At 49.7% G+C, this 11517-nt stretch overlaps 1 long non-coding RNA gene across 1 annotated transcript; it reads right to left on the bottom strand.

The window, feature by feature from the left end:
• Positions 1–661: 661 nt before the first annotated feature.
• Positions 662–9772, bottom strand: LOC116823246 (uncharacterized). Its single transcript, XR_004373370.2, has 3 exons — positions 9608–9772; positions 2538–2641; positions 662–787 (listed from the first exon to the last, which is right to left on the bottom strand). It is a non-coding gene; the product is annotated as an uncharacterized LOC116823246 (long non-coding RNA).
• Positions 9773–11517: the final 1745 nt, after the last annotated feature.

Raw genomic sequence — 11517 nt, 5'->3', positions numbered from 1 at the left:
GCCTCCAGCCCAGCTCTGCCCTCATTCTCTCTCCATCCCCAGCCGAGCTCCACCTCTAGCCCCAGCTCCTCCTCATTCCCAGTTTGGCCTCAAGCTCTGCCTTCAGCCCAAGTTCCACTGTGCAGTAATGGACGGGAGGCATGGACAGATTCCATTACTGGTAAGGGGGAGGAGTGACAGGAAAAGTTTGGGCACCACTGATCTACAACATCCATGATGGGATGTCAGTTCCTCAAACATAAGGCGGGTATGTTTCATGTTGAGACAATTCCTTGTCACTAGCTGCTTCTTTGAGTGGTCCTTCTATAGCATAAAGAGGGAGAGGGTTCTCTCAAGTAGGGCCCAGTCCTCTGGGGTGCTGAGTACCTGCTGGAAGTTGCGGTGGGCCCCTGATTTTCAACAGTTTCACTGGGAGTTGAGGGTGCTCGGCATTTCACAGGACTGGGCCCTTTCTCCTGACTGACCTGCTGCTCTAATGTCTTGGATGGATGTCCTAAACCCCTGACCATCGACTAGCTAATGACAACACATTCTTATGCTGCAATGATACTGGTTGAAATTCTTGGAGAGTTTCATTGAACTGGTCTGAACTGGAATCAGATCTCTGTCCTGCTCATGTAGTTGAATTCTTCTTCTCCAAAAAAAAAAGCAGTTATTTTCCTAAATCACCTCAGCCTGCAAACATAGCAGTTTGGCAAAGGGTTGGGGTCGAAGATCTTTCAAAAGAGGCGTGATGCTTACGTTTTCAGAAGGGAGAATGCCAGTATTAGAGGCTGGGCAAAAAAATCTGAAAAGTGAAAACAAGAAAAAATGGTTTCATGAAAAAATGTGACAATTTTTGGGCAAAAAAATATGTTTCTGTTAGAGCTGGCTGAAAAATGGGGAGCACCATGCAAGGGAAGGCAAAAACCTGGAAAGCAAGTGGCCATGTTGAGCAGCTAGAAGTGGCTGTGCTTTGAGAAAGCTATAAAGAGTTTGAACACACATGAAGCAGCAGTAGCAGTGTTCTACTTGCCAATGGTAATGAGGAATGCCAGAAAACAGTTGAATTTCTTTTGGTGATTGGACCAAGGAGACTGGCTTTGCTGAAGGACCTTGTGTCAATGCAAGTTAGGCACTTACATACCTTTGAGAATCTGGGCCTTAGTCCTTATTCATGTAAAACTCCCATTGAAGTCAATGGAAATTTTACAGAAGACATATGGGATTGGGCCTGTAGTTTCCAGGATTGTAGGCAACACCATTGTATCTAGTGGTCTGAGTTTCAAATGTCTGGTTTTCATGTATGAAGCTGGCACTGCATAAGAAGAACAGCTGAGTGCATGGAGCAGGGAGCTACATGGCAAGTTACTGAGTACAGCACAGAGAGAAAATCTGCCTTGGGCAGGAACCCTGGGCATTGTGAATAGTTTTGAAAGCAATGGACACAGTTTGAAAATAACGTAACCAATCTCAGTTCTCTACTGTGGCCGCATGGGGCACATCAGTGCTACAAATACAAAGTATTAGCATTCTGTTAGTGCACCCAGTGGAGAAGTTGACTTGGGTCTGTTTGCCCATTGCTTTGTTTCCCAGCCAGGGCTGGCTCCAGGGTTTTTGCCTCCCCAAGCATCAAAAAGGAAAATAAATAAATAAATAAATAAAAGCCGTGGTTGCGATCTGCTCTACTGCTGCCGCTTCAGTCTTCAGCGGCAATTCAGCGGCAGGTCCTTCACTGCGAGAGGGAGTGACGGACCAGCCGCCGAATTGCCGCCGAAGAGCCAGACGTGCCATCCCTCTCCGTTGGCTGCTCCAAGCACCTGCTCACTGGGCTGGTGCCTGGAGCCGGCCCTGTTCCCAGCTTCGGTTTGTCTGTTGTTATAGATTAGACAAGCACAGCAGAGATTTGGGGCATGTTCACAGTGGGCGCAGGTTGAGCCGGAGGTAACAACATGGGCTATCCTATCCCAGCAGAAGGGGAAGCAGAGTCATTGCAGAGCTGATGTGCCATTTTCTGACGGATCAGTTTTCCACTGCAAAGTGCTGTTGTGTTGAAATTGAAACATTTCAAGATTTTGACTTTTTGTCCCAGTTTGGGACAAAACCAGATCTCAAAATCTGACAGTTTCCAGTGGGATGGAAATTCTGAATTTCAACCAGCTCTAGTCATCACTCAGGCATTAATCTCAAGTGTCATGCCCCAGGAATGCTAATAAGAGCTAATGCGACAATGGGTCCAGTGCTCTACGTAGGCCCCTTTGAAGTCCCAGCCATAATGAACAAAGAACAATGGGGACTAGTGAAGGAGTTCACCCAGTTACAGAAGCAGCAAACACCCTAGAGCTAGCATCAGTACTCCCCCTGTTCCTGAATGCCAGGTGTCTCTGGCAGTGATAAATTACTGTGCAGAGTGCTGGTCGCCTTTGCTAGAATCCCTCCTTGAATCATTTCAAAAGAGGTAAAAATGGGAATAGCCACGGTAATGCCCCAAATAGTCTGAGATAGCTAACCCTGAGGTGGTGTCTATGCAAGTATCAGCGTGATTCGACCAGGCTCACCTGCAGTTTTGGCTTGAAGAGTGTCCCCTGCTAGAGTGGGAGCTGGGAACTCACGCAGCTCGCCAGATGGCAGCGAGAAGCCTGACACGGATGAGTCGTGCACCCTGGCGAAAACAGAAAGAAACCATGCACAGATTGAGTGAGATAGATGCCTTTAGGTGCAGTATTTGAAGCTGTGAAATTCCACAAAAAGCGAGCGAGTTAGGAACAAGACTTACCATAAAACCAACCATAAACCCTTATTAAGATCATGGGCCCAAGACAGGGGACCTCTCTACATAGGGAAAGTGAGTGACAGAACTACAGCGGTATTATTATACTGCTGTAGTTCTGTTGGTCAGTTTCCCTCTGGAAACAAGCCCTAGGTTGCTTTCTCTAGCAGCTGCCAGACTGCAGTGATGAACTGTGGTATTGTCAGCATACACATATGATATTCAATACATACATTTTTTTTCAGGGACAGGCTAATGCAGCTGCTTTTTCAAGGTTTACTCTAGAAGCTGATGGCTGCTGATACACCCACCAAGCGTCCTTCCTTCTGGAACATGTTATCCCTTTGGACATGGGAGGAGCAACCTGGTTTCAAGGGAAGGCAATTAAAATCTTTGTAACATATTAGATAATCAGATAGATTAACTGTGTCTCTAACTCGTTTGCTAGATATTATGCTTCTCTGGGCAAGGACTGTGATGTCACCTATCAATGTAGAAGTGCCTGGCAAACTGGGAGCTACCGTAGTCTAAGTAAAAAATCATAATTAACAATAATAATTCCCCTAGATGGAAATCATTGGGATTTATGGAACATTTCTTGTGGCTGAGGTACACGCAGAAATACGTGAATAACCCAGATTAGCTGCTAAAATGCATTCAGGAGGTAGGATCAGTAGACAGAAGACCCTTCCAGTGCTCATAGGTTAATGTCCCACACGGACACACTTATCCATGGGTGTATATTAGCTACCCTGTCTGACTTTTCAGAGGTCAAAATCTTAGGACTGACCATTAGGAATCTCTTAAAGACCGGCTCAACAAGGAGATGTCAATGGGGTGTCCACCAGCTGTGTATAAATATTTATAATGTTCATCTCCACTCTGGATAGTGGCTGTTGATCATGACAGTGATTCACAGACACTCCCTTGTGTTCGGCGTTGAAGCAGTGGCCACATTTGTTGCCATTTTGGCATTTACCAGCGATGTATTTCACAAGCCGTGATCATTTTTTGTGTGTTCTAGAATGGACCCATATATGATATTTGAGAGATATACAATACACACCTGATAATATAATGTGAATGGAGGCAGTGTGGTCTGGTGCCAAAGCACTGGACTGGGACTCAGGAGAACTGGCTTTTATTCATCTTGTGTCACTGACCTGCTGAGTGCCCTTAGGCCAGTCATTTCACCTCTGTGTCGCTGTTTCTCATCCCACCCTTTGTCTGTTTAGACAGTAAGTTCTTCAGGGCAGGGTGTGTGTCTATACAGTACCTTGCACAAAGGGGCCCTGATCTCAGGTGGGGCCTGTATATGCTACATAAAGGAAGTTATAAATATCAATATTATACACAAGGCGGGTGAGGTAATATATTTTATTGGACCAACTTCTCTTGGGGAAAGAGACAAGTTTTTGAGATTACCCAGAGCTCTGTGTAAACTTGGAAGTGTCTTTCACCAACAGAAGTTGGTCCAATAAAAGATATTACCTCACCCACCTGGTCTCACTAATGTCCTGGGACCGACATAGCTACACCACTGCAGACATGTTCACCAGATAAGGCTGTAGTACTCACAGACTTCACCACATGCCATGAACAAGATAAAGCCCTAGTTTATCATTGCCTCATCTCTAGCATTAGTTTGCTTGTTTTATTGAGATGGGGTTGCCTTGTTGAACACGTTCTACCCAAGGTATCCTTTGAGCCTTGACATCTTCAAATAAAGCTCCAAGCAAGCTATGAGAAATTAACTGGTTCTTTCTTCAGGGCTTTCCTAGCACTGTCTAAAGCATTTTTTGGTTGATACTGCTCATACAAATGCATGTGTGGGTGCAGCTGTGTTGGTCCCAACATCATATGTCATGTTACACAGCAAAACGTGCGTATTGTGCTCTATGACAGACAGCGCTTTCCCCCCTGGAAATACAGCCTTTAACACCCAGTTGTCTCAGCTGTCCAGTGATAAATAAGCCAGGCTACAGCAATCAAGCTGCTCCTCAGGAATGAAATGAAGATGGGATTTCAGATATCCAGCACTGGATACCTAATCAATGGAAAGGCTGCATGGTCCAGTGGCCCCAAGGAGGGGCACCAGGAACCATTGAATTCGGACCTGGTGGTTCTTCAACTTTTGAGATCTCTGGTCTGTTTTCAGAGCTGCTGAGTGACTGTAGCTCCCACTGCTTTCAACTGGAAACCAGGCCCCTCCGTGGCTTGAGCTGAGCACCCTGAAACTGAGGGACCTCAAATCAGTGATCACGAGCTCTAGTTTCTCTGGATCTCTGTTTTGCTGTTGAGGACATGAGGATAATGACACTTACCGAACTTTCCCAGGTGTTAGGGTCAGCTTGTCACTGTGTGCAAAGCACCCGCATGGCATTAATTGTGTCACCAAGAGTCAGTTGCATGATGCTTGCGGAGAACCTTAGGTAAGGTGATGAGTTACTGTTATTTATGTATGGGGCTGTGGGACATCTAACCTGTGGTTGGACATGAGACAGTGATGTAACAACAAGACTGTGTAATGGCCTGTTTGGGTTGGTAAGAGCCATCATGGAATGGTCCTTGGGTTTCCAGCCATCAGGCAAGGACTGGTGGAAGGGAGACATGAGGCTTGCCAGCTGGAAGTGGGCTTTTCCAGGAGCTAGCTGAAGATGTCAGGAGGGGACTCATTCATGGGTTTACTTGTGACAAAGAAGGTAAGAGTTCATTCATCGGTTTTGGAGTGGAGCTGTGGTGACTGGTTTTTCCTGCAGTGGCTTTCGAAGGGCATCTACCATAGCTATCAGCGACACCCTGCTCTGGGGGATGGGCCATTGGAATAAGGGAGCAGAATGAAGGGTGGCACAAGGTCAACTTTCCAAGTCTGACATTTAGCAGCAGCAGTTACCCAAGCACAGGACAGGGGAAACTTGGGGTTATGCCAGTGCAATATAATGATACAGTCTTCTGTACTCTCTGTGAGCCCTTGGGAAGCAGATAAGCTGAAAGCATGGCTGTAGTCTATGCATGGGGTGATCAATCTCCAATGAGTACACCACATCAGAGGTTAGCACTTACCAAAGGCCTCAGGATGGGCAAGAAGGCTCCAATTGGTTTATTTTGTACAGCCTTGTCACACAGCCTGTCCTTATGTCCAGGTTGCATGAGAAGTGTAAATTACTCCTCTGATCCACATACAGTCAATTTGTGGAACTCCTTGCCTGAGGAGGTTGCGAAGGCTAGGACTATAACAGTGTTTCAAAGAGAATTAGATACATTCATGGAGGTTAAGTCCATTAATGGCTATTAGCCAGGATGGGTAAGGAATGGTGTCCCTAGCCTCTGTTTGTCAGAGGGTGGAGATGGATGGCAGGAGAGAGATCACTTGATCATTACCTGTTAGGTTCACTCCCTCTGGGGCACCTGGCATTGGCCACTGTTGGTAGACAGGATACTGGGATAGATGGACCTTTGGTCTGACTCAGTACGGCTGTTCTTATGACTCCACAAGGCCTTGGTGTCCCTGGAGCACAAGGGCCCTGGGTTGGCGGAGGCTGTGCCTCCATCACCCCCTTCTCACAGTCCTTTGAACAAGAGAAGAGCTTTAATTCACACTAGGGCGCAGCAGTGGGTTGTGGTGGGCAGGAACCACTACAGTGGGGTCCTGGGGGCCTGATCTATTGATGTCAATGGAAGTCTTGCAGCAGATTTCATGCTCGCTTCCCAGCAAGAGCAGCCTAGTATTTGGTGAATCCCTGCCCCCATCTCCACCCTGCTACAAGGATAGGGGTTGCCAACTCTCCTGGTTTGGCCGGGAGTCTCCCATAATTGGGCTCAATCTCCCAGTACTGAAGCCAATCTGTGAGATTTTAGGCCACTAAAAGTCCAGCAGTGCAGTAGGGCTAAAGCAGGCTACCTGCCTGCCCTGGCTCTGTGCAGTTCCCAGAACTGGCCGGCATGTGCAGTGGTGGATCCTAGGTGGAGGTGCAGCCAGGGGTCTCCACGCACTGCCCCTGCTCTGAATGCTACTCCGCAGCTCCCATTGGCCGGAAACAGAGAACCGCGGCCAATGGGAGCTGCAGCAGTGGTTCCTTCAGGCAGGGACAGCATGTACCATGCAGAGCTGTCTGGCTGCCCCTGAGCCACTGACAGACATGCCACTGCTTCCTGGAGTCTATGAGTCTGAGTCCTCCAGCACCCCAACCTCCCATCCCAGCCTTGAGCCCCCTCCTGCACCCAAGCTCCTTCCTGGAACCTGCACACCTCATTGTCTCCCACACCCCAACCTCCTGACTCAGCCCTGAGCCTCCTCCCACACTCCAAACACACTGGCCTCACCCCCCAGCCCAGAGCCTGCACCCCTTCCCACACTCCAACCCCCTGACCCAGTCCTGAGCTCCTCCCACACTCTGAACACATCTGCCCCACTCCCCAGCCCAGAGCTGCACCCCCTCCCCCACCCCAACTCCCTGTCCGAGCCCGGAGAAAGTGAGTGAGGGTGGGGGAGAGTGAGCAACAGAGGGGGTGCGGGGCTGGAGTGAACAGGGGGCGGGGCTTCAGAGAAGGAGTGGGACAGGGATGTGGCCTGGAGGAAGGGCGGGGCATGGGGCAGGGCAAGGGTGTTTGTGAGTTAGTGCGATTAGACAGTTGGCAACCCTATGCAAGGGACTCTGTAGCTGCTTTGGCCTGCTGCAAAACTCCTCGTTGGCAGATTTTCCAATTTGAGAGTCAGGTAGAAGCCAGACTGGACCCCAGGATGGATTTGACACTTCATCTAAAAAATGCAGGGCCAAAGCTAAATCCTGAATGCTAGCGGAGCAGAGCAGAGAGAGCCAGCTCAGGGGAACAGAGGTGGTTTCAGCTGCTATTTGAAATGAGAGGAGCTGTGGCAGAGAGATATGAGAAGGCTGGAGAGAAGTAGATTCTGGTGTGGAGGCTGGTGGCAGGTGTATGGCTGTTGCAGGGAGGAGAGCAGAGGGAGACAACGTCAGCTGGACTAAGGCCATGGAGGGTCAGCATGCATTAGCCATTTCCAGCTGGTTCCTGGAGAAAATGAGAGCTAGCAACAGTGTCCGAGGAGGTGGGTAAGGTGGCCATATTTCTCCATATGGGAGAGAATTCAGGCAGAAGCATCCTCCACATGCCAGAGTCTGGAGACCTAGGAAGGGAAATGCAGCCATACAGGAAAGCAGAGATGAAGGTTGCAGCTGAGGTGAAATGAAGGCAATGCCATATGTCTGTGGAAAGCAAACACAGTCACAGTGCATTCACTAAGCAGTCGGTGTTGTACTCATCCAGTTCTGGTCGTAATGCATTACACCCAATGTCTGAGTGAATACTGAGCGGCTCAGATGAGCTACAGTAACAAACCACATGGCCTCATTGCTAGCCTCCTTCCCTCCACACTGTGTTTGCTAGAAGGATGCTCCCGGTGCTGCTAGGCCTAAATTCTCAAACTTGGGTGCTCAGAATTAGGCATGTAAATCCATACTAAGGCACCTGAGCCAGTAGGTTGCTGAGCATCATCCTGCTGGCTTTCTCCAGTAAGAGCAGAGTCTGTGTCTACACACAGTTTGTGCACCTGTTTCACTGAGCCCTTGTCTACACTGGCACTTTACAGCGCTGCAACTTTCTTGCTCAGGGGCGTGAAAAAACACTCCCTTGAGCGCAGCGAGTTTCAGCACTGTAAAGTGCCATTGTAGACAGTGCACTAGCCTTGGGAGCCACGCTCTCAGCTCTGGCTGCTACTCCCCTCATGGAGGTGGGTTTTCTAGAGTGCCAGGAAAGCTCTTCTGTGACCACACAAACCACATTAAAGTGCTGCTGCGGTGGTGCTTTAGTGTTGCCAGTGTAGACTAGCCCTGAATCAGTTTAGAGGCTGATTTAGTTACATTAGTGAAACCCCTCCTAGGGTGGATACTCTCCAAATGGTAGGAGTGTCTGAAATTGGTTTTGCTTAAGTCAATTACAAACCAGCTTTTAAACCCATCTAAGGGCAAGTCTACACTTACACCACTGCATCAGTGCAGCTGCACCACTGTAGCGCTTAAGTGAAGATGCTCGTATGCCAACAGGAGAGAGCTCTCCCGTCAGCATAGTTAATCCAGCCTCCCAAGAGGCAGTAATTATGATGATGCGAGAAGTTCTCCCGCCAACATAGTGCTGTCTACACTGAGGGTTAGGTTGGTATAACTACTTCGCTCCGGGAGTGGATTTTTCACCCCTCCCCCCCAGCGATGCAGTTATATCAACCTGGGTCTGTAATGTAAACCTGGCCTGAGAGCATCCACATAAAGTTGCACCACTTTAACTAAATCCATTTAAAACCACATCTTTAATTAAATGTGAGCAACTTGCTCTGTGAACCTGACCTGAGTAGGGGCTCCCGGAATGAAGTCCTGGCCCCACTGAAGCCAACTGGAATTTTGCTATTGACGTCAAGGGAACCAGGATTTCACCCCAGGACTTCAGGCGAGAAATAAGTGAAGTGTTCCTTTATGGAGCTCAAAACCTAAAGGCATCACAGTGTCTCATGAGCTCTCTGAAAGCAAAATAGCTGAGTAATGTGATCAAATAATGGCCAAGAATCCCAGCCAGCGTCAGCCCACCAGCCCAGCAAAAATAGCGACACTCCACCCCCGCACACAGGCACACAAACAAAGGAAACAGCTTTGTGGGGGAGAGCATTCAAAAGTCACAGGACCTGAATGGCGATGGTCTCATCTCCTTCTTCTCTCAATTATTCCTTGTGATGGTCCACAGGCCACTCCCACTTCTGCCAAGTGCGAGAAAGGGCAGCAGACACTCCCTGAGGGACACTGGTGCTATATTATCTAAAGCTTTGGATACCATAAGAAAGACATTGCAGCTCACCTGCTGGACCATAGGCAGCCGAGGCAGAGGTGTCACTGAGTCTCGAGAGCACAGAGGTGCGAGCAGCTGTGCCGTCATGTTTCTCACTTGAGATTCTCAAGAGTAGCCCCCAGAAGAGCCAACTGCAGGCAGCTTGGCTGAAGGTCCCAAAGACATGGATTGCCATGGCAGGCTGCGTCAGGAAGGAAATGCTGCAATTTCCAACTAGCTGGAGATGGAAAAAGCTGCTCTGAGCAGCACCAAAATATTGGCTTCCATGGTCAGCTCCATTCAAACAGGACTCCCAAACTGCAACCCCGGCCTGCTTTCCTGGGTGTCAAACCCATCCCCTGGTCTGGAAGCAAGGCCAGATTAGTTTTTTGTGGGCCGCTCGACAAACATATTTGTGGGCCACCATGGAGGCAATGGAGCAAGGCGTGGCAAGGACAATCCCCAGGGTGAGGGGTAGGCCAGGGGTAATGGGCTATGGCATGGCAGGGGTAGCCCCGCTCCACCCAGCCTGGTGCAAGAGCACTCTTTACAAACTGGCAGTCACCAGATATACACTGGCCTGCCCAGCCCTGTGCTGCCAGTGTGCCCCCTCCCCTCAGGGGCGGGCCCATGCCACGCCACATAGCCCTCCCCACCTGCACAACACCCCCCTACTCCCTATGCCCATTGCCCCCTGCCCAGAGACCTCATACAGACCCCTATGCCCAGCACCCCCGAGACCCACTATGCCTAGTGCCCCCCAGACACCACAGACAAATGCACAGTGCCCTGAACACCAACACCCCTGCCCAGCATAACCTCACAGCCCTACCATAACTGCCCACTCCTGAGCACCCCAACACACACAAACCCACTGCCACTGTCCAGTGCCCCCCACCCCCTCACAGCCCAGCACCCCCCCACAGACCCACTCCCACACGTCCTGCCCCCAGCCACACTCACTGGCCCTGCTGGGAGGTGACTGTGTCTGCTGGGCTGAGCTGCCAGTTCCAGGCCCTTGAGAGTGGTGTAATCAGCCAGGCTAGGGCCTGTCAGGACCCACTTGCCTCCAGACCCACTTGCCTGGAGGGGCCCAGCCAAGCACCGCCCCCCCCCCACATTTTTATCCCACCCCCACTCCTGGCTGAGACTAGTCCAGCTTCTGCACTGTTCAGTCCCAAGTGGGGCCCCACAGGTGGCAGGCAGCAGAGACTGCCCAGAGCCGAAGCTGCACTGGGGCAAGCAGAGTGGGCTGGGGCCCCCTCTGAGTGGGGGGCCTGGTGCCATGACACCACTGCCACCATTGTAAACCCAGTACTGTCTGGAAGGCAATCAGAGCCCACAAGATATCCCTCAAGTCCTTTCACCCTATTAACAACTCTCCCCTTTCACCAAGGATGCGTCTCAGCCAACTGTCTCATATTCTTCCTGCCAACGCCAACAGCCAGTCTATTATCTAGGTTCTTACATCAGATCTCTCCTTGCAGGGTCTGAGCACCTGAGCAATGGGACAGAGAAGGGAGAGGACAGCTATGGTCAGCAGAGATGTTATATAGAACTGGGGATCACAATAATGAGGAGACCTCAGAAACTGGCCATCGTAGAAGCTCTCCAAGAGATTTCACATATATATTTCAGAAGGGGAAAGAAAACACTGACCCTTGGTAGGACTCAATATGGGGCAAGGAAGGGACTCAAAAAGACACTCATACCCAAACAGGTATGTACTCTATGGTTGAAGAACAGACCTGATTGTCCGACAAAAATCTCTCTCCCTCATTAGTGAATTTAACCAACTTTTCTCCCAGCTGTTTCAATGGGAGTTTTGCAGGTATTTGACTGCAGCTCAGAACACCTGATCCAAGCCTTTGCAGGTCAAAGAAACATACTAGAGTGAAGGATTTGATTGCAGCAAAAGCCAGAAGTGGAAACTTAGTGTT

This window comes from Chelonoidis abingdonii, chromosome 7, assembly GCF_003597395.2.
Source record: "Chelonoidis abingdonii isolate Lonesome George chromosome 7, CheloAbing_2.0, whole genome shotgun sequence".
In the NCBI taxonomy this organism is placed as follows: domain Eukaryota; kingdom Metazoa; phylum Chordata; order Testudines; family Testudinidae; genus Chelonoidis; species Chelonoidis abingdonii.
Note: the sequence above shows the minus strand (reverse complement) of the source record. Positions and strands in the feature narration are given on the sequence as shown.